The sequence below is a fragment of the Strix aluco genome, chromosome W (assembly GCF_031877795.1).
Source record: "Strix aluco isolate bStrAlu1 chromosome W, bStrAlu1.hap1, whole genome shotgun sequence".
NCBI classification, from domain to species: domain Eukaryota; kingdom Metazoa; phylum Chordata; class Aves; order Strigiformes; family Strigidae; genus Strix; species Strix aluco.
Genome location: NC_133970.1, coordinates 33525990 through 33549615, shown reverse-complemented (window position 1 = coordinate 33549615; position 23626 = coordinate 33525990). Strand labels below are relative to the sequence as shown.

The 23626-nt window shown below is 45.2% G+C and overlaps 1 long non-coding RNA gene across 2 annotated transcripts; it reads left to right on the top strand.

Moving 5' to 3' along the window:
* Positions 1-10230: 10230 nt before the first annotated feature.
* Positions 10231-20444, top strand: LOC141917735 (uncharacterized). Of its 2 annotated transcripts, none has more exons than XR_012621421.1 (2): positions 10231-10759; positions 18175-20444. It is a non-coding gene; the product is annotated as an uncharacterized LOC141917735 (long non-coding RNA). The 2 variants fall into 2 exon arrangements; XR_012621420.1 differs by having other exon boundaries at positions 12742-20444.
* The last annotated feature ends 3182 nt before the right edge of the window (positions 20445-23626 follow it).

The window sequence follows — 23626 nt, the reverse complement described above, 5'->3', positions numbered from 1 at the left end:
CGGTCCGAAAAAGAGAGGAATGAACAAGAAACCTGCAACCGGACAGATCTCGGCTCTGTTCCGGATAGTGAACAGGGAGTTACGAGTCTGGCAAAAGCAGCAGCCAGACCCTTGTATCCAACAAAGGAGTTAGAGATAAGCCGAGAAATTCTTTACCCCGAAAATGAGGGGGCAAATTTAAGACCATTAATTAAAACGGAGACCACCAAGGGTCAGGGTGGAAGAGCTCCGCAGGTCACCATTCGAACTACACCATATCCAGCGACTGAGCTTGCGAAAATTCAGGAGAAATATACCAGACGAGCTCAGGAAACTGAGACTGAATACGTGTGGAGGGTATCTTTGACTGGTGGCGACCGAATTTTGTTATCAGAAGATGAGGCCCAGGGATACTGGGGGCCAGGGGTTTTCTTAGTTACTGATGACCAGAGAGAGCCATGGTTGTTAACTCAACGAGCTGCTTATTGGGCTGGGGGTCTGGACCCCTTGGAAAGGGGGGATCCAGTATGTATTGAGACCCCAACCGTAAATCATTTGACTGAAAGTCTGCAGAAGGCTGCTTGTCTCCAGTTAATGCATGACAGGCGTTTGGTTCCGCAGCAGCCTTCCCCGATGCTATTAATTGCTAACCCCGATCAAATGACTCCCCTGATTCGGGGCTTGCCGGACTCTTTGAAATCACATGCAGTACAACTACAAGATCGTTTGCGGAATGCATTAGCCCCGCGAGGGGGGAGACGGGCGGGGGGAGAAGCCATGACCTGGGGAGAGATAGCTCAGGACTTAATAAATTACAGCCGGAGAATGAGCCTTACCAGGGGAACGGGTAAACATAAGCCCTCGGTACGCAGAGTGGAACAGCAGGAAAATCCGCCTCCTTCCCCTCCGCAAGTTTTAAGAACAAAGAGAAACCTCTTGTGGACTGAGGGAATCGGACAGGGGATTCCCCGAGAGTTAATGGACGGTATGCCTACTACGGTTTTAGAAAAGCTCATTCGAGCCTGGAAAGACAAAAGAAAGCTGTGTGTGTCCCCCCCCCCGACCGAGCAGACCTTTCGGGCAAAGGGCGGGACAGAACTGAAACCTAACGAGATGGTGGTAATTGCTTCTCAAACACCAACTGCCCCTGAAGAGGGCTTGATTGATTTAGGGTCGGGAAACTGGACGCACCATCCCCAGTAAGTGAGCTGGGGGATGGTGGGTGCGTCCACTTAAGGAGGCTCACAGAGAATACTAAAGGAGACTTGTTGATTACCTTTCTGCTCAGCCCCCTTAAAACTCCAGTTACATTTCTAGTAGATACGGGGGCTCAGATTTCAGCACTCCAAGCTGAGGTTGCCAAGCGCAATGGCATAATTGCTGACAAAAAGCAGATCTGGGTTACAGATGTTTTCGGGGACTCTAAGCCACAGCCGACTGCTCGGGTGAAATGCTGGCTACCTGGGAATGAAACTGCAACAGAGGCTGTTATGATCCTGGGAAATTTCCCCACAAATATCCTGGGACTTGACCTATTGAAGGGACAAGCCTGGGTGGATTCAAAAGGAAGGGAATGGAAATTTGGGTCCCCAACTGCCTCTATAAGACTTTTACAGCAAGCGCCCGCGCTTCCTCCTTCTAAAACTGTTAAAGTGAAACCTTACGCCTTACCGTTAGGTGCAAGGGAGGGGATCACTCCAGTAATAGCAGAGCTGCGGGAGCAAGGGATAATCGTTCCAACTCACTCACCCTATAATTCCCCAGTGTGGCCAGTCCGTAAACCTAACGGAAAGTGGCGTCTGACAATTGACTATCGGCGATTAAATGCCAATACAGGTCCTCTAACAGCTGCAGTGCCTAACATAGCTGAACTGATTGCAACCATACAGGAACAAGCCCACCAGATCTTAGCAACTATTGATGTGAAAGATATGTTCTTTATGGTCCCCATACAGGAGGCAGACAGAGATCGCTTTGCCTTTACATGGGAAGGCGTGCAATTTACTTTTACACGTCTCCCCCAGGGATACCGCCATTCGCCGACCATCGCTCATTATGCACTAGCGCAGGAGCTTGCTCAAATCCCTCCAAGGGAAGGGGTCAGGGTATATCAATATATTGATGATGTTCTGATTGGTGGCTCTGATGCTGCTGCAGTGGGACAGACCCAGACAGAGATAATCACCCACCTAGAAAATTTAGGGCTCCAAATTCCAGCCGAAAAGGTACAACTCCCATCCTCTGAGGTAAAGTTTCTGGGTATTTGGTGGCGGGGAGGAACAGTGTGTATTCCCCCGGAAATTTTAACTACCCTGGAAGAAGTAAAGAGCCCTGGAAATAAGAAGGAGCTGCAACATGCCTTAGGCTTGCTGGTATTTTGGAGGAAACATATCCCCGATTTTTCATCATAGCTCGTCCTTTATATGATTTGACACACAAAAGGGCTATTTGGGACTGGACTCCCGTCCATGAAGAAGCCTTAAAGCCGTTAATCTTTGAGGCTGGAGTATATCAGACCTTAGGGCCGATATATCCAACAGATACATTCCAAATTGAGTGGGGTTTTGCAATTCATGGACTATCCATACATATGTGGCAACGTGGGCCGGAGGGTACCACCCGCCCTATAGAGTTTCATTCGCGCAGTTTCAAAGATGCAGAAAAGCCTTACTCGATCTGGGAGCAGGGTCTTTTTGTGGTTAGCCTAGCTTTGCAGGAAGCTGAAAAAATCATACGGCAGCAACCAATCGTTCTACGAGGACCCTTTAAGGTCCTGAAGCCAGCACTGGCCGGAACCCCCACTCCTGTGGGGGTTGCGCAGCGAGAGACAGTGAGGAAGTGGTATGCACAATTAGATCATTACTGCCACACGTATCAGATAGAGGAGGGGGCACCCAAAGTGCTCAAAATACAAGATCCACCCTCCGACCACCCTGAACCTCCTCCCTCATACATAAAACCTGCTCCCCCATTTGAAACCCATCTAAAGAATGTATGGTTCACCGATGCATCTTCTAGAAGAGAGGGAAAGGTATGGAAATACCAAGCGGTAGCACTGCATGTTGACTCGGGGGGACCAAATCATAACAGAGGGTGAGGGAAGTGCTCAGGTGGGAGAGTTAACAGCGGTATGGAGCGTGATTGTTAAAGAAGCTGAGACTACAGAACCAGGATTTATTTACACAGACTCCTATGCCGTGTTCAAGGGGTGTACCGAACGGCTCACATTTTGGGAACAAAACCACTGGGAAGTAAATCGGGTACCGGTGTGGCAGCGTGAGAAGTGGGAGGAAATCTTAAACATTGCAAAACAGAAGTCCTTTTTAGTAGGATGGGTTGCTGCACACCAGTCAGGAAATCACCCTGCCCACCTGCTAAACAACCAGGTGGATTCAATGACTCGTTTGATGAGAATGGCTACAGAAGGTGAGGAGGAGAAATGGGAACACTTACTGGAATGGCTGCATGTAAAGCGGGGTCATTCAGGAAGCAAAGATTTGTTTAAAGAGGCAATAAGCAGGGGATGGTCCGTAACCAGGGAATTGTGCAATACCATTATTTCAGCGTGTAGTCTATGTCGTACTTGGCTGGGAGAGCACAACCCTCTTAAGGACCAACCCCTACACCTAAGGGACAACAAGGGACTATGGGACACCTGGCAGGTGGATTATATTGGCCCTTTCCAGCTCTCCGAGGGAAAACGCTATGTATTGGTGGGGGTGGAAATAGTATCAGGCCTAACCCAAGCAGAAGCTGTATCTCGAGCAACGGCAGAAAATACGGTGAAGGGGTTAAAACGCTGGTTTAGCTGCTTGCCTAAGCCCAAATCGATCCAATCAGACAATGGTAGTCACTTTACTGCCGGGGTGGTTCAGGAGTGGGCTCGAGATGAAGGAATCCAGTGGATTTTCCATACTCCATACTATCCGCAAGCAAATGGGATTGTGGAACGCACCGATGGACTTCTAAAGCAGGCCCTAAAACCCCTCGAACCAGGATGGCCACAACGGGTGCCAGACGCAGTAATGAGGATAAACAGCCAGTGGGGAATTAATGGGTGCCCACGACTTACCGCGTTCTGTCCTAAGCCTCCGTCCATACTCGCCAGGAAAAAAGAGACTAAAGACCCTGCAAACCCGCTCCATTATCCTAGACAACCTGTTCTAGTAGACTTGCCCACTGTGGGGCAAGTACCCCTAACCCTAAAAACTCCCATCAATATTTGTTCATGGGTGGCTACTGATGCCCATGGGAAAGAATACTGCATCAATACCAGGTGGATTGTCCCTTCTTTCTAACCATCATTGTTTTGTCATGTATATATGTGTTTTACAGGGCATTGATCCTGGACAACAGGAGACCTATGTTACTTTTAGCACTTTCAATAGTTATAGGCGTTATCGGCTAGGTATTATTTGTAATCTGCTTACATTATTATATAATTTGTGGAATCATACCTGCTGAGTGTGGAATAAATCATTGCCAATCAATTACAATCAACAATCCAGGAAATTTTACAGGTACATTTAATGAGTCCACTTATTGGAAGGCTAACCTGGAGTTGTGCCTTAAGTTACCTTATTGGGAATCACCTCCAAAATAAAGGAAGCCTGTGAGTCACCCATGACTGCAAACTGGTGCTTGCAAATACCAAACAGATCACAGTGCTAGCTCATATAACTGGATGTGGTCCTTACAACACCACATCCACCAACAGCAAGATGCAGTCATCAAAGACTAGCTGGAGGGGTCTGATCCCACAAATTAAGCATTAATGAATTGTACCTGAATATTAAATTATATTCCCATTTAAACCCTTATAGACCTGCTAATGTGATTGTGTAACCTCAAATAGTTTTAGAAAATTTAACTTAGCAATTCTATGTACTAACAAGGTATGCCTTTAAGGAATTAAAGGTGCAGACCCAACAAGCATCTAGGATGGCGTTGCAGAATCCGGCTAGCATTGCTGAAGGAACATGGACTGTGCGGTGTGCTGAATCTAACTGAGGGAGAATGCTATATCATCATCCACAATGCCACCACCTCTATAGAGGAGACCCGTGCCACGATGAAGAAGATCGCCAACAGGACCAGAGAACTTTTTCGACCGATGGACTGGTTTGATGGATGGAACCCTGGGTCATGGGTCACATCACTGGGATCCTCAGGACTCACGGGGTGGGGAAGATGGCTTGTAAATATTAGTATTGTGATATTATGCAAATTTTTGCTTTTAATAGTATGCCTTGCAGCTGTTAGCTATATGCTCTCTCACCTTCTGTCTTCTTTTTCCTCATACCTTTTTGAGATCATAATGGTCAAAGAAGAACTTGGAGTGTTTGAGTCACAGGGTGGGATGTGAGAGATGAGAAACCAGGCCTGCGAGAAACTAAGAAAAACAGCCTGAGAAAGCGAAAGTTGAGGCTGATCGAAGAAATGCCTCAAACGCAAGACAAAACTATGAGTCACGGGGTGGATAGTGTGGAGGTCGAAGCTGATAAGGCTGCCCCAATAACACAGGATGCAGCTGGAGGAGGGAGCCCTGTGGAGACAGGACGGCTCTGCTCTGGGGCACCTGGACAAATTTCAAGGGCCATCTGTCCGGTGAATGACCTTTGCTTCATTATCCACCAAATGCATATTAAAGTTAACACCCCTCAATATGCTAACGAGGGCTAACATGATCATGCTAATTACATCATCCCATGAAACACCTTACCCCTCCCCGTACATGGGATACGTAGGGATGTGGGTCGACCTAGGGGACGGACCCAAGGAAAGTGGGTATAAATCAAGGGGGGGGAAGAAAGGAGGGGGCTCTGGAGAGTGCAGTGAAGCGAAGAAGACGGATGCAAGCGAAAAAGACGGCTGCCTCCTGGAACCCTCGCCGGCGGGATCGACGCAGAAACCCAGACTGGTGATCTGTATTTCCCCATTCCCTCTATCTCCCTCTTTTCCCTTTCCCATTAAGAAATGCAAGGCATATTGTATTGCTTGCCACAACTTGCTATATACTTAGCCAACTATCGTGTGTTCAATTAGTACATTGTGAGTAGTTAATAAATGTTTAGACTTGGAGACTTGTTGTCTGCTCCATTGGGGATTTGCGAATCTGAGTCACTTGTCCCCCTCATCTGAGCGGGACGTGACAGGGTGTCTCATCTCCATCTGCTCCTCTGGCTTCCCCCGACTAATGTCCATGGCTAACAAAACATCTGGTTGTCCGGTGGACCCAAAGCCTTTTTCACCTCTCTTCTTTTGTTCTGCATTAGGCACTTTTGATTCAAATGGAATTAGCTGAGCAATATTCGATCCCTCCATGATAGTCAAAGGAGGAGTAAGTGTGTATACCATGATTTTAATTGTTCCCTCAGAGTCAGCATCAATAAGTCCTGGGATGACAAAAATACCTTTTTTAGATGCTGAGGAACGTCCAATTAATAAGGCACTTAAACCATGTCCCAGAGGCCCCACCAGATTAGAATCAACCAGATGTATTGCAGTATCTGTAAGAGTAACAGCTACTGCTGTTGCCAAGTCCACTCCTGCGCTTCCGGAGGTGGCAGCGGAGCAGCGGTCCAAGCACCCTGGACTTGTGTTGTCGCGCAAGGGCGGGGCGCGCTCTGCCTCCCGTTTCCCCTCTTAGGAGACACACGAGCACGACATTCTGATTTAAAATGACCCATTTGTCCACAGTTAAAGCACTTCTTATCTCGCTTGCCTTTGATGTGTCTGCCTCTGACAATTGGTGTTACTGCAGCTCCTACCGCAGCAGCCATAAAGGCAGCTTTCTCCTGATCAAGCATTCGCTCTGCTGCCTCCAGCAGCTGACCTGCAGTAGATTGTCGTGGGAGAAGGCTTAAGGCTTTCTTAGTTTTGTCGTTAGCATTGTCATAAGCAAGCATATCAAGGAATTTAACTTTCATTTCATCACTTAAATCAGGATTGCTGTTAATAGCGGCATGCAATCTGTCGATGAATTTTGGGTAGGGCTCCGTGGGCCCCTGTCTCACTCCTGTAAACGCTGGCGCTGCTTTTTCATCATGTACGGCTAGAATGATTTTGAGAGCCAATTCCTGGGTTAACCGTAACACTTCTGGTTGAAATCCCGCTTGCCAATGTGGGTTGGCAAAAGGGCCTGCGCCCATCAGCATCTGAGCTTGCACCCCATATAGAGGATCCCCTTGCTGACGGGGTGTGGCTGCCGCAGCCTCGCAGGCCACTTGCCAGCGCTGGAAAAACTGCAATTGTTGTGAAGCTGTTAGTAAGGTTTGTACAATCATGCGCACATCATACGGAGTCAATAAATGTGCTGTAAAGATATGCTGAATTACCGAATTTGTATATGGTGATTTCAACCCATATTGTGTTACGGCTAATTTTGCTTCTTTAATCATTTTCCAATCTAAGGCTTCCCACTCATTGCCCTGTGGGGTCACTATTACCGGGAACGTCATTGGGCCAAGTTCGTTAAACTGCCCCTCTATTATAGCATCCCGAATAACTCCCCGCCAACGGTTTGCCGGATTATTATTACCACTCGCGCGTCCCAGTGCCCCCCCTCCCCTTTGAGCCAGTGCCCCCCCTCCCATTTCGGCCGACGGTGGTAGCGACCCGATAGCCACCGTTTCCCTCTGACCAACGCCCCCCCCCGTGTCGCGGAAGAAGGGGTTAAAAGGAAGAGGGGGAGGCGGCGGTGCTGTGGGGGTGGGCTGAGCCGCTTGCTGCATTCGGATTTCAAGTTGCTCTAACTTTCTCGTTAACTCTTGCAAGTGCTGATCTTGTAAACCGTAACGAGATTGTTCTTGCGGCGACTGAGGTGTCGGGGGCGAGGACGGGGGCAGGGCTGGGTCGGCGCCTTCCTCTAAAGAGGAAGCAGCTGCGGCGGCGGCGGCGGCGGCGGCGGCGGCGGCGGGGGGGTCGGGCGGGGGCCGGCGAGAGCGGGGCGGGGCCGTGCGCTCCGGTGATTGATCTTTTGGGCTTGAGGGAGGGGAGTCGAGCTGGAGCAAATCGGCTGATTTTTGCTCGCGCCGTACGGGTGCCGCGCGTGCAGCGTCCCCGTCCCTCCTTTTTGGAGCCACCTTAGGGAACAGGGATCCCGCGAACGTCATAGCGGTAGCGGAATCCTTGGCACCAGCACTTTCTGCCTCTGCTGACCAGGCAGCGAAAGCGGAGGCGGGGGTCTGCCGTTCCGCTTTCATTTCTTTCAGAGTGTCTAGGACCACTCTCCACACGGTGGAAAGTTTCCTACTGTCTTTGGAACCTGAACTAATGTCATCCCACAGTGCCGCGCCGATCTTTTCCCAAGTAGTTAACTCGAAGGCTGCGGTCTCTGAAGCAATTAGTTCGTGCTGCCGAGCCCACAACAGCACCCTCCTCAGGTTCCCCTGATAAGATAATCCTCTCTCAGAGAGTATATGTTGGAGGAGCTTAACCACTGCCGCTTCTTCTTTACCCAGCGCGGACCCCATCTCCTCCCCAGCCGCTCACCTGATCAGGGCGAGATTCCCGACGATCGCGCGCGCGTCTTCCCAGGCGCCGGGGCAGCGCCTGCTACGGCTGATACTGCCCCCTCTGGGCCGTCTTCTCTTGCTCGGGCGAGCACCGACGGGAGGGTCCCGATTCCCCAGGGCTTGAGTCCCGCGTATCTTCGATGAGGCTCCCTCGGGTCCCTGGTCGGGCGCCAGTTGCTGACGCGGAAGTCTCGGACACAACTTAGACGACCAATGTGATCGAGTTGATGCCACTTTATTAAAGGTTACACAGCAATTTATACTCTATCTCAAGCTTCACGCGCCGCTATCTTATTGCTAATAGGCTAAAGCTACTTGTTCACGCGCCCTTCTGCCCCCTAGGATTGGTCCCGGTGTGGTGTCCACGCGCTGCTCTCCCCCCAGGTAGACCCCCTGTTTTTGACATTCCAACTTCTTTATCTCTTGGGCAGGAATGTAGTTTCTCAGGCCGTCTCGGCCTTGTTTATGTCCTTGAACACAGCTGCAGCTTGTTGTTACAGTGAGGCCCCTCGGTTTGGATCACTCATAATATGTCCGTTATTTTCCAGCCATTCCACAGTTTACACCTTTGCAGACCCCTCAGGGTACGCCCATCATGAATATGGATGGAGCCTACACTATAAAGGGACTCAGTTCTGTCCTGTAAGGTGTGTGTCTTGGTAGAGCAGAGACTCCCGGCACACCCAGCGCTGTTTTGCTCACTCGCTGCTTGCTAATAAAATTTTATTCATCACTAAAAATTGAGAAGTGGTTATTTCCCACTAAATTACAATTAATCAATAACAGACATAATTACTGTATGGACCTATATCATTTGACTGCTAAAGCTGTAGAGATTAGAGCAGTGTGGCCTAGATGTTTCCTACCCAATTCTGAAGCCATCATCCTAATAGAAAGGATAGGGGGGAATCATGCTTGGTCTCAATTCATACAGGCTTATGCCTGCTTCTGGGAACAAAGATCAAATGCAGCATAGAACAGGTCTTGGTACCTTGCCTCAGGTAGGATCAAACCAAGGAAGCTGTACCAGTCCAATGCTACTCTGTCTGGGTAGGGGATGTTCATGTATGTGGTGAAATATGCTGTCTTTAACTCACAGCTGCTAATTATTTGACACTCAACCACCTGTGGCTATCAGCTGCTCAAAATGTTTCATGTCAATAATGTCTTAGAAAAAACATTGTTTGCAGTGGCTCAACCCAAGAGCTGCAGCATGACCCTTGCATATCTGCTGATCTGCCTTGCCCCTAGCTCCCCAGCTGCCTCCGTGGAGATGGGACTTTGCTGGAGTGCCCACACCGAGCGCAGGCAGGGCTAAGCCCGTAACCGCTGTGGCACCAGCCCGCATGTACCGTTGTCGACTGGTAGTGACGTTGTTTCACTGCGCCGCTCTACGAGTTGTGTGGGTAGACCGGTACACTGCGGTTGGGGGCTGCGGCCCTTCCTTGCTATGTTCTTGGAGAGGTAGTTGGGCTGGTCTCGGCCCGAGGCGGTGAGGTAAGGGTGGTCATAGTCCCCCATTTCCCTGCTCCCTTCCCTCCTTTCACTGGGAGTGGGGAGCTGCTTCCCCTGAGGCCTTCTCCCTTGCCCCAGGGCATTCCTTTGCTGGGTACAGGAGCTGGGAACGGGGGCGGGGGCGCTCTAATCCCTGTATAGTGACGTGCGGAGTCACGACTTTACAACCAGTAAGGTTATAAAGAAGGTATGTTTATTCAGCGCTGGGTGCACGGGGGATCGCTCCTCCACAAACGTGCACATTTTGGAGCGAAAAGCAGCTCCTTTCTATAGCGTGTTTACATATTCATGATAATCCCGAGAATAGGGAGAGATATTACAATTAGTTTTGAGAAATCATTATCATAAATCCCGCCCCAAGTCCCTCCCCGTTGCGCCTGCGCAATGTCTCCTGATGGTCTTGGGCAGGGGTCTTCAGGATGAAGACTGAAGATTCCTCTTCTTCCTCTCGTGACTTTTCACCCAATTAGGTCTCTTCAGCATGTCAATTTAGCATTCTTTGAATTCCCCTTCCTTATCTTGGGACTCAGTAGTTGCAGCTCCTCCCTTATCTCAAGAGCCCATCCTGCTGAGAGCCCACCCTGCTGAGAGGCCTGCATCTATTTTGTTAAGGTTTCTCACTTCAATAGATAGAAGGACTCGTGAGGGGTCCTTGTGGTGAGCTGTCTTTCTCATCCAACAGTAGATGGGTCTGCTTGCAGCAGGAGTGGTTGCAAGGACTGAGGCCTCCACCTTGCAGAAAGATGTGTGTGAGTATATGTTTCTACAGGAACAGGACTAATAATTTATGCTTCCTGTTTATATGAGCTTTTATTTCCACATAGGGAAGAAAAGTCTTTCTAGAAAAGGAAAATCAGAGGGGAGAGTTGAGGTGAAAGCAAGTTACTTCTCATAATTTGGGACAGGGAACCTTGTGCATTACTTTCAGTGAGCTTAAAAAAACCCCAACACTTATTTAGAGAGTGCAGAGTCTGCTGAAAGAACTTGTAGACAGCTCTATCACTTTAAAGGTATATGCATAAATCCTGGATAACAAAAATGATGTTGCATTGCATATAGATTTCCTAGTCAGGCTGAGGTGCCTTTAACATTACTTGTTAACCATGGCTACTTCCTGTGATATATTACTTGGTGTATTGGGTTTATGTGGCAAAGTTTTGATAGTGGGGGCGGGCTGCAGGGGTGGCTTTTGTGAGAAAATGCCAGAAGCTGCTGCCATGTCTGATGGAGCCAGTTCCACATAGCTCCAAGATGAGCCAAAGCTGAGCCAGTCAGCTATATTGGTAGTGCCTCTGTGATAATATATTTAAGAAGGGGTAAAAACTGCTGTGCAGCAGCAGCTGAGAGAGGAGTGAGAATGGGAGAGAAACAAATCTGCAGACACCAAGGTCAGTGAAGGAGGGGGAGGCGGCGCTCCAGGTGCGGGAGTAGAGATTCCCCTGCAGCCCATGGTGAAGACTATAGTGAGGCAGGTTGTCCCCCTGCAGCCTATTGAAGTTAATGGTGAAGCATATATCCACCTGCAGCCTGTGGAGGACCCCACACTGGAGCAGGTGGATGTGCCCTGAAGGAAGCTGTGACCCTGTGGAGAGCCCATGCTGTTGTCCCTCAAACAGGGTTTGTTACCTGGTGTGCAAAAGCCAATCTTACACACAGAGCTGAGATATCAGTTTAATCCATATTTGTGCAAAGATGGGTGCAAGGTGGTGATTCCACAAAGCTAGCACACTACGCAAAGGAACTTCAAAGTATTTATACACTCCAAACTACATGATTACGTATTTACTATAATGATTATTGGTTAGTTACTTATCACCTCTATCCCTCATTGGTTAGTAACATGCTTACTTCAATTCAAAGTGACAGTGGTGAAACAAAGAGCTTCATTCAACAGTCAGAATTGAGTAGAACTGTTAAGCAGGTATTCTTTATTAGCAGCACTGGGCAGCACTGGGGATTGCTCCACCATGAGTGCCGCACCTACTAACAAAACTCTCTAATATACACAAAAACCATACATATTCATCAGGTTTTCTAGAAAAGGCAATCTTATGCTAATGGATTCTCAGAATTCATTTACATAGTCTGATCATGTGTAGTAAAAATAGAGTGAGGGTCTTCTCCCCACCCTTGGTGGTCCACGTAGTCTTCCTCACGCTGTCTGCTAGTTGAACTTTGAGCTTCCTGTGTCCACATGTGGTCATAGAGTTACCTCATCTGTCCTTCGGCTCCTGTTTGTTTCAAGGGGGTTAGTTTAAACCGGCTTCCAGTCTCTTATCTTGACATTGGCGTCTTCTCAGGCTCTTGTCTTGCATTTTTAGATCCATGTTATCAGGGATGTACACAGGGAGTTTACCAGACTATCCAAGCCCTGTTTTACCCCCACTAGGCAAGGAGTTACAGGTTTCAAGACGTTTTACAAGTGGGTAAGACTACAGAGGGTAGTTAGGAAAAGAGTATAAATGAAATTATATACATTGCAGTAAAATACGGGAAAAATAAAAGGTAGTAAAACACAAGTGATGGCTAACATTAAAACTAAATGTCCTACTTTACTGGTTTCTATACATTAGCAAGGCCAGGAGGTCTTGTAATTTCAAGTATACTTGCAGCCACTTCCCTTCAGTTGGTTTTAATTTTATGTGCAAACTCAAAGGATGAGGGTCTTTAGTCAGGCAGGGGTGTTAAGCTGATTTATGTAAAACAATTTTAACGAGCTTCTGTGTTCCAGGATGTTTCTCTTCTTCAAGGATGGTAACTCCTGATTAGAAGTTCCTTAGTAATTACTGTTGATGGTGTGAAGAACAGACTGACCTAGCTGATGCATCCAATCTGTCCTTGTATTTGATGAGAAACATTTATATGGACAATAATATGTACCATGTGTTCTTAGGTGCGATGAGAAACAGTTGTGCGGCCTACTGTGTGCAATGAGAAACAGTTGTGTGGCCTACAATTTCCCCCTTTGAGAATATCTAGAGAACAATGAATTCATCTAGATAAGTCTCATCTTTGCTCACACATACATGAGCAGCATCTCCATGTACATTGGATGAGTACATAAAGGCATACGGACACAATTATTACCATAACTAAAATTCCTAAGAGTTTCTTTATCCATAGACTCAAATCAGGGAACCAGGAAGTCATCCATTTGAATGTTTCTTCAAATCCGTAAGAAGTGTCATCTTCTTGTATTTCATGAAGCATTTGAGTCTGTTTCTGAATTTCACTTAAATAAGTGGAAATCCTTCCACTATGATCTACATATACACAGCAGCTCATATTTAAAACTGTGCATAATCCTCCTTGAGAGGTCAACATCATCTCAAGAGCCATTCTATTTTGTAAAGAAGTTTTAGCTAATTCAGACACTTTGTCTTGTAGGGCCTTTATAGCATCGTAAGTCTCATTTCCAATTTTCTCAATTGCGGATGAAATATTTACTATATCTTTTTCCAGTTCGCTGGAACTGGAAATGAGGCCTGTTATCTGATGATATCCCTTCTGGGACACCAAATCTAGGAATCACTTCTTTTAATAGTGCTCTAATTACCTCTCTGGCTTTATTGGTACCACATGGAAAAGCTTCTGGCCATCCTGAAAAGGTATCTATAAGTACTAAACTGGTTACATTTTGGTAACTCAGGAAAATCTATTTGCCAGTATTCCCCAGGAGTTCAACCTCATTTAACTACTCCCTGTGGAGGTCTCTTTTGGATCTTTGGATTATTTTTACAGCATTGCTGGCACTGCCTCACAATTATATTGGCTAGTTTTTGTAATTTCGGTCCTACAAGCATATTTGATGCTCGCAACTAACACGTCTATTCCCATGTGAGATTTGCTGTGAGTTTTCTTCAATACTTCTCTAACCATAGGGGTGGTGATTAATACTTGCCCATCTTTGGTTACTCACCACCCTTCTTCTAATTTGGTATGCTTGAGGTGTTTTGCAAGCCAGTTGTCCTTTTCAGAATAAGTTGGGGGTTCCCACTGGACCTTTCCTGTTGGTACCAATGCCCCAATCAATGATTCCTCCTTCACAACTCTTTTAGCTGTTTCATCTGCCTTTCGATTTCCTTTGATTATTTCTGTGTGTCCTTTCTGATGCGCTTTGCAGTGTACAATTGCAACTTCTTTTGGCTCTAAAACAGCTTGTAGCAGCTTTAGAATCTCTGATCCATATTTAATAGGAGCTCCTTGGGAAGACAATAGTCTGCGCTCCTTCCAAATGGCTCCATGCATGTGGACCACTCCAAATGCATATTTGGAGTCTGTATAGATGTTTATTCTTTTACCTTTAGACAGCTCCGAGGCTCGGGTTAGGGCTATAATTTCTGCCTTTTGGGCGAAAGTATTGGGTGGCAATGCTCGTGCTTCAATTGTTTGTGGGGTTACCATGGTGTATCCAGCCTTCCGTTCCCCTTTCATCATGAAGCTGCTTCCATCTGTAAAAAGTTCAACTTCAGGATCGGTTAATGGTACATCTTTTAAATCAGGTCAGCTAGAGTATACTTGCTCCATGACACGCAGACAGTCATGTTCCAGCTCTCCCTTCTCATCTACTGGCATTAAAGTGGCAGGGTTCAAAGTTGAAGACATCCTTAATGTGACATCATCTTGTTCAATCAGTATTGCCTGATATTGAGCTAGTCTGCTAGGAGAGATCCAATAATGCCCCTTTTGTTCAAGCACGGCTATTGCTGCCTGTGGTACAAAAACTGTGATAGGCTGTCCCAAAGTTAGTTTCCGGGCTTCTTTAATTAACACCACCACTGCAGCTACAGCTCTCAAACATGCAGGCCATCCTTTACTTACTTCATCCAATTGCTTAGGGAAGTAAGCTACCGGCCTTTTTCAGTCTCCTAGAGTCTGGGTCAGGACCCCCAATGCTACATGTTGTCTCTCATGGACATATAACATAAAGGGTTTATTCAGCTCCAGCAGACCCAGACCAGGAGCTCTCATTAGTTCAGTCTTAATGGTATCAAATCCTTTCTGGCACTCTGGTGTCCATTCCAAAATTTCTTCAGGCCCTTTGATAGCTGCATATAATGGTTTAGCAATCAGGCTAAAATTTGGTATCCAGAGTCTGCACCATCTAGCCATTCCCAAGAATCCATCACAGTTCTTTCCTAGATCGGGGGGGAGCTATTTGATAAATAGCTTCTTTTTGTTCTGCACTCAATTCTTTTTTTCCTTGAGATATTTTAAATCCTAGGTAAGTCACTGTAGTCTGAGATATCTGGGCCTTTTTCTGGGAGACACAATATCCAGCTAGCCCCAGGAAATTGAACAAGTCAATTGCAGCAATTTTACATTCCTGTTCAGTTCTGGTTCCCAAAAGTACATCATCCACATATTGCAACAGTGTGAGGGAGGGATTCTTACCTTACCATTCTTCCAATTCTTTGGCAAGTACATTACCGAACAGGGTTGGGCTATTATTGAATCCCTGGGGCAGCACAGTTGTACTTTCCTACCAGTAGTGGGACTCTCCCATTCAAAGGCAAAGATCTTCTGGCTCTACCTTTTCCAGAGGGATACAAAAGAAATCATCTTTTAAGTCTATCACTGTAAAATATGCACTATTTTCAGATATCGTAGACAGTAGAGTATAGGGGATAGACGCTATAGAATGGAAATCTATGGTGATTTTATTGATTTCCCTTAAGTCTTGCACCAGTCTATATTCTTGAGTTTGAGGTTTGCTCACCGGTAAAATATTGGTGTTCTATTCAGTCTGACATTCTCATAGTAAGCCATACTGCACAAAGGTATTAATTAGTAGTTCCAACCCCACTCTAGCTTCTAATTTCATTGGGTACTGCTTTTTCCTTACTGGTTGTGATCCCAATTTTAATTTGACCTTTATTGGAGTAGCATTCTTTGCTCATCCAGGTTTCTTGGAGGCCCACACCAGAGGTATTACAGCATCCAAAATTTCTTCTGAGATCCTGGTGTCTTCCTGTTTCTTTTCAGTTAGTAGGCTCAATCGAGCTTTCCATGCTGTCTCCTCAGGCATGTGTAGCTGAATGGATGCATCAGAAAATGTTACTTGTGCTTTCAATTTACATAATAGATCTTGTCCCAACAACGGGAGGGGGCACTCTGGCATGTATAGAAATTCAGGAGTTAATGTAGTACTTCCAGTTCTACATTCCATAGGTTTTAAAAATGGCCCTAAAGCTTGCTTTCCCATTACCCCAGCAATTGGCATATGTGTTTTACTTAAAGGTCCCCTACAACTAGTTACTACCAAATGGGTTGCCCCACTACCTACTAGAAAATCAGTAGTTTCATCCCCCAGCTTGACTGGAACCAGGGGATAAGCTGAGGAAATTTTAATATTTTACCCTGGTCTCTGTCAATCTGAATCTGAGGCTCCTAGCATAATCAGATCTGCCTCAGATGCTGGCCCCTCTTTGGCCATTGTCCTCTTTTGTGATCTTTCCCTTTTGGACACTCATTTTGCAGTGCCCTTCCTCTTTACAGTAAGCACACTGATTTTGCCCTAATGGTCAACAGATGACGATATTATTCACGTGGCTTCCTCCCCTGCTGTTACTGGCACCCCTTCTGAACCCTCTACCTCTCCCTCTCATTGAACTCTCAGTAATTGCTGCTGCCAACAAGGTAGCCTGTAATTTTCTATCCTTCTGCTTCTCCTTTTGCCTTTCCCTTTTCTCAACTTCATCTCAAGCATTATAAACCTTATAAGCTGTTCAATCAGTTGTGAAATCGACATTCCTCCAGCGCCATCTACCTTCTGTAGTTTTCGCCTAATATCTGGAGCAGATTGTCCAATGAACCACATATTAAACAGTCTCCTATTCACCTCATCTTCCAGATTTATATCTGTCCACTGTCTAGCAATGTTACACAACCTTTCATGAAATGCTGATGCATTTTCTTCCCTTCCCTTCCCTGCCTTGCTTCATATAACTTTGACACATTTTTCAGTTTCAAAATTCCATGTTGAATCCCATACAAAATTAATTGCTGATATCATTTAAGCATATTTCTCTCTGTACCTCTATTTGGATCCCACTCCGGATCGGTCTTAGGCATGTGTCTGGCAGGGTCATCATCAGCATTACAGTGTTCATTTTCCTCCCTAGACTTTTCTAACACCAAACGCTTCTCCTCCATTGTGAAGAAAGTATTGATTATTGCCTGAGGGTCTCCCCAAGTAGGATTATGAGTTAATACTATAGTTTCTAGTAATTGATACATTTTTTCTGATTTTCATGGTATGGTCCTACTGCATGTTTCCAATTAAACAAATCCAAAGTAGTAAAAGGTACACATGCAAACAAAGGTATCCCTTCTACCCCTATAGCCTGTCGGAGGGGTGCTTGTATAACTGGACGCTGTCCTCTAGTTCTTCCCGAGACTGGACTAAAAGTCTCCTTCTTTCCAGAGAGATCCCTCTTACTGCTCTCATTCACTGGTTTCTCTTGTTTCTCTTTCTCTTTCCTCATTCCTGCTCCTGACACCAACAATTGCACATCCTCTGGCTCCTCTGGTCCTTTAAATCCTTTAACACACCTTTTTCCTATATCACATGCCAAACAACATGGCTGCTTTTTCTTTCCTTGACCACTTTCAGCCAACACATATATACCGTTAGGATCATTATCTAAGAATTTACATTTTTTCCTTATTTCATGATTATTCCTCAATGTGAAAAACAAATCAACATACGGTACTTCATCCCACTTATCCATCCTTCTACAGAACAACATTAATTGCAAAATAGTATTATAATTCAAGGACCCATATTCCGGCCACCTTTCATCATCATCATGCTCATACATCAGCCACCATTGTCCACAGTATTTTAGTAATTTTTCTTTTGTCAGGGGATCCCCTCCAAATTTTTTCCAGTGTTCAAGGATGCATCCTAAAGGGGTACAAGGGAGTATCTCGGTGGAGGAAGCTGAGCCCATACTGAAATTATTTCCTAGGAAAAACTTTTTTAACCACGGCTTCATATGCTCAGCTTTGTGGGAAAAGAGCTCCCTGCTGCTCATACTCTGCTTCTACGTGTAGAAAAAAATTAAGCTCTTGCTGTGGTCCTTTAATGGAACGACTTATGCAGAGCAACCAGAATCCGGAATAAAATTCCTGCCTTGTGTCCCTTATTGATATCTCGTAGAGGCGTTGCACCGTTGTGTTGCTTACTGCCTGACTGTGGGAGAAAGGAGCCAAAGGAGTCCCCGATCAATAGGTCAGTTGGCGCTGGAGTCCAGTCGGGCCGCTGCTCCCCATTGGGTACAGCAAGACGATGTGGGCAAGGCTGTCAGTGCTGTCCCATCTGGGTCGCCAGAAACTGTTGTCCCTCAAACAGGATTCATTATCTGGTGTGCAAAAGCCAATCTCACACACAGAGCTGAGATAGCTTATTCCGTATTTGTGCAAAGATGGGCATTGGGTGGTAATTCCACAATGCCAGCACACCACACAAAAGAACTTCAAAGTATTTATACACTCCAAACTACGTGATTACGTATTTACTATAATGATTATTGGTTAATTACTTATCACTTCTATCCCTCATTGGTTAGTAACATGCTCACTTCAATTTAAAGTTACAGTGGGTTCTTAATTTTCTGTGCAAGCTCAAAGGGTGAGGGTCTTTATTTGTGCAGGGGTCTTTGAAGCAGTGGGTGTGATTTTTTTACTATTATAATGACAATAGTTCTTCCAAAGGATACTCTAGTCTCTAATTAAACTGGTTTACGTTAAACAATTTTAACGAGCTTCCATGTTTCAGGATGTTTCTCTTCTTCAAGGATGGTAGCTCCTGATTAGAAGTTCCTTACTAATTATTGTTGACAGTTTGAAGAACAGACTGACCTAGCTGATGCATCCAATCTGTCCTTGTATTTGATGAGAAACATTTGTATGGACAATAATATGTACCATGTGTTCTTGGGTGCAATGAGAAACAGTTGTGTGGCCTACAGTGCTGGAGCAGGCTCCTAGCAGGACCAGTGGCCCTGTGGGGGACCCATGCTGGAGCAGTCTGTTCCTGAAGAACTGCATCCTGGGGAATGGACCCATGCTGGAACACTTCTTGAAGAACTGCAGCCTGTGGGAAGGACCTGTGTTGGAGAAGTCTGTGAAGGACTATCTCCTGTGGGAGTGACCACACGCTGGAGCAGGGGAAGAGTGCGAGGTAGAAGGCACAGCAGAGACAAGGTGTGATGAACTGACTGCAACCCCCATTCCCCATCCCCCTGTGCCACTGGGGAGGGGGGAAGGAGGTAGAGGAGTCGTGAGCAGTGAAGTTGAGCCTGAGAAGAAGGGAGGGGGTGGGGGGAAGGTGTTTTTTAGTGTTTGGGTTTTTTTATTATTTTTCATTATCCTACTCTGTTACAATTAATTGTCAGTAAAATAAATAAATTTTCCCAATTCAAGTCTTTTTTCCATGATGGTAATTGCTGAGTGATCTCCCTGACCTTTTCTTGACCCATGAGCCTTTTGTCTTATTTCCTCCCCCTGTCCTGTTGAGGAGGGGGAGTGATAGAGCAGCTTGGTGGGCATTTGGCAGCTAGCCAAGGTTAACTCACCACACTTGGTTAGTGAATAAGGGAATTTAATACCCTATTTGCTTGGTCAATAATGCTTTGTTTTAATTACCTCTCATGTTTATATTTTTATACATACATATATATACAATTTTACATATCTGCAAATTTCATGTCTTATTTGTCACTATTAAAATGGATGTTCTGTGTACATTGTGTCTGTCTGATAAATTCAGGAATGCTAGAATATGCAGTTATCTGTAGTTTACTTTAGGCTGTCAAACCTCTCTAAATGTTTATCATCGAAGTGACTGTTGAGCCATCAGAGTCCACTGGGTTCAGTTTATATGCTTGAGCACTGAAATTACTCTTCAAATATTTTAAAAAGCCTTGTGTGTTACTGTAGTTATTGAAATTGGTTTTGACACAGAGTAGAAAGGTTCCATTTTTTTTATAGTGCGATAATTACCTAAAAATACATAATCGGCTACAAACATGACTTGTAGCATATATTAGAGCGAGTAAAGCTATGTAACACTGCAATGGCAAGAAATACATTTTGATTCTTACTTTGGTGTCCCTCCATATGTATATATCCAGTTAAGTCAATAGTAATTCGGAACAAATGGAAAATCCATATGAACAGATTTGTGTTGTGACAGAAAAGTTGGAAGCCTGCATAATTTAATATTCATTTTGCACAAACTTCCTTAAAAATACAAATATACAAAAAGCCACTATTGTTATATACCTCCAGAGATGGATATTATAGTAGCGCTATTCTTATGTTGGTGTTTACTGTGTTTTGTATTAAACTGGCCTTTGTGATTTTTGTAATCCACCTGTGTGAGTACTTCATGTTAAATGTGGGCATTAAAGGAAACAATTTTCCAGAGCGGTCATGTTTCCCTATAGAATTCTTTGGTTGTTTCTCTCTTGTCCTCTTACTTCCTTTCCATAAACTTTATTGTTTTGCATGTTTTGTTAGAAGAGAGCAAACTCTTTCTTCTGAGGGTTGCACTCACAAGGATGAGTATTCTTCATTTTTACAATTAACCTCAAAATGCATGTAGCCCAAAAATGTTCTCTTTCTTAGGGCATCAAGTTATCAGCAGAGGTGTCAAACCATTTATTCCAAAATATGCGTCAGTAACTATGTGTCACATCCCGCTCAGATGAGGGAGACAAGTGACTCAGATTCACAAATCCCCAACGGAGCGGACAACGGTGAGACAAGTCTCAAAGTCCAAACATTTATTAACTTCCCACAATGTACTAATTGGATACATGATAATTGGCTAAGTATATAACGAGCTGTGGCAAGCAATACAGTATGCCTTACATTTCTTAATGGTAGTGAGGGAAAAGGGGAAAAAGGAAAGGAGGGAGATGGAGGGAATAGAGGAATAGAGATCACCGGTCTGGGTTACTGCGACAATCCCGACAGCGAGGGTTCAAGGAGGCATCAGTCTTCTTCGCTTCACTTCACTCTTTGGACCACCCCCCCTCCTTGCCCCCCCTCGATTTATACCCACTTTCCTTGGGTCCATCCCCTAGGTCGACCCACATCCCTACGTATCCCATGTACGGGGAGGGGTAAGGTGTTTCATGGGATGATGTAATTAGCATGATCATGTTAGCCCTCGTTAGCATATTGAGGGGTGTTAACTTTAATATGCATTTGGTGGATAATGAAGCAAAGGTCATTCACCGGACAGATGGCCCTTGAAATTTGGCCAGGTGCCCCAGAGCAGAGCCGTCCTGTCTCCACAGGGCTCCCTCCTCCAGCTGCATCCTGTGTTATTGGGGCAGCCTTATCAGCTTCGACCTCCACGCTATCCACCCCGTGACTATAGTTTCATTACTTGCAAGTGTTTGAGACCTTCCTTAGCTCGGAGGGCCTCCACTCCCCCGCTATCCTTTATGTCTTTCTCAGGCTGTTTTTCTCAGTCCTTGTTTCTTGCAGGCCTGTTTCTTTCAGGACCTGTTTTTACAAGTCATCTCTCACACTATGGCATGGTGTTACATGACATAGGAACTGGGTTTGCAGATTCACTTTCAAGAAGACACAGAAGATAGGCTAAATGTGAGTATTCAATTGCGTTTCTTGATTATACTCATGATCCCTCAGACAAGGGGAAGCTCTGGGACCTTGCAGGGAAACAGTGGGGGATTACCAGGTACAGCAGAATGTCTGTCTATGGTCGAGGCTTCAGTGAGAGGTCAGTCTCAAGGGTTTTTTCTAACGGGGGTGAGGGGGTGGATGTAGGTCACGCGTGTGCACTATTAACTATGATACATGATATAGCTATGTGACTGGTTATAGTCAACAAGATGTGTATCTGCTTTAGCAGGTGTCCTGGCCTGATAAGCATGAGCTTGCAATTTATTTGGCCTCAGAACACTGAGGAATCTTTGAGGATGTTCCAAAGTTCAGCTAAAGTTCATTAGGTGATAAGCAATGGGGTGAATCGGTCAACACACTCCTGTCTCCTTGCCAATCTTTCGAATTCTTTTATTCCCCTTACACGTGGTCAGAACCCTCAGAAGTGTGTGTCTTTCCTAGGTACTTAACTGCATGCTACTCATTTGTTCAGGAACAGTCTTTGGATAAGTATATTTTTTGAATCTTGTTTCTTGGGGCATTTTAACGTTCTAGTTTCAGATGTTGAATACTCTTATAAAGCTGAAGCTCTCATACATTAATATTCTAATTGTAAAAATGTTTGTCCATCGTCTTAAAGATTTAGGGTTTGCATTTTTGTTCTTCAGGCATATGTCTGGTACTTAGTGTCTGTTACAACCCGGACTGGGAGCCCAGGGAGTCATAAAGGTTTCGTGATCCCCTCGGATTAAATTAAGGTGAAATGACACCAAATGACCAGTTAAAATGTTTTACTTGTGGTAGAAGCAACTTAAACTTGGAAAAGGATAGTAAGCAATGTGGTCTTTTATTAATAAATCTCTAAGAAAGAAAAGAAAGGAAGTGAAAGAGAGGAAGGGAGAGAAAGAGAGTCAAAGAATACAGATCACCACCCCAAGTTCCAGCGTTGTCTCAGGTCCAGTAATCTTGGGTGGTGGGTGCACACCCAACAAAGTTTTCTGTCACCTTTTAAAATTCATCTTATTGGCTGATTTGCATACTAGATGAGGAGAGGCAGGTATTCCATGAGTTCATTTGCATGAGAGATGGGGAAAAGGTGGAGGATGGGTTCTGCATGTGCGTTGAGGGGGAATGGGGTGCATTAACCCTTTTGTCCAATTGAGTTGGTGGTCGTCATCTTCCTCTACCACCTTTACCTTTTCCTCAGTTTTTGCTTCTTGGGCAATTATGCAGCCTCTAGCTCCATCTGGTGCTGGGTGATTTTCTCTCTTATCAATCTTTTAGCTCTTCTTCAAGGCTATAGTCGTAAATTAAAGTGTAGGCATTAACCCAAACATAAGGTTTTACTCAGTCTATGTCTCCCCACTTTGAGGCTTATCTAAGGGAGCGGAGCCGTGCACCCTTCGATACGCTCTGTGCTTCCCTAGGCAGATAATTAATTCTTTAGACTAACCACAAAGGTCACAATTTGTCCTTGAGGCTTTCTGTGTTGATGAATGTTTGAGGCATTAAATCCTCACAGTGTCTTGCTCCCAAGGGCCTATATTGTCATGGAACATTAAAAAGACTCTGTTGGTCTGTAATAATTGATCTGGCTATTTTGTGGTTTTGGAAGGGGTTGAATGCAGTCCATGGGTGGGGTGAAAGAATGGTTGTTATGACAAGGCTGGTATAAATACAGTCATATAAAAGGAAGAGGAAGTTCTTACAAGAAGTTTTATCTTGTTATAAAACAAGGGTTCCTCTTTTCCTCCCCCCAAAAAGCAATTTTAGTGAGAATGTTACAGGTTTCTAAATTTTTTCTCTAATGAGGCCTAAAAACAAGCATTCATTATAGATTTATAAATGTATTAATTCTGGGGCAATCTAGAAACAAAGCCTACATACTAGGATAGTAAATAATTGAGTCTTGTAAGAATCTTGATGTTCTGTTGATTCTCCAGTTTCTTCTCAGCTTCTCAGAACTCTGAGCA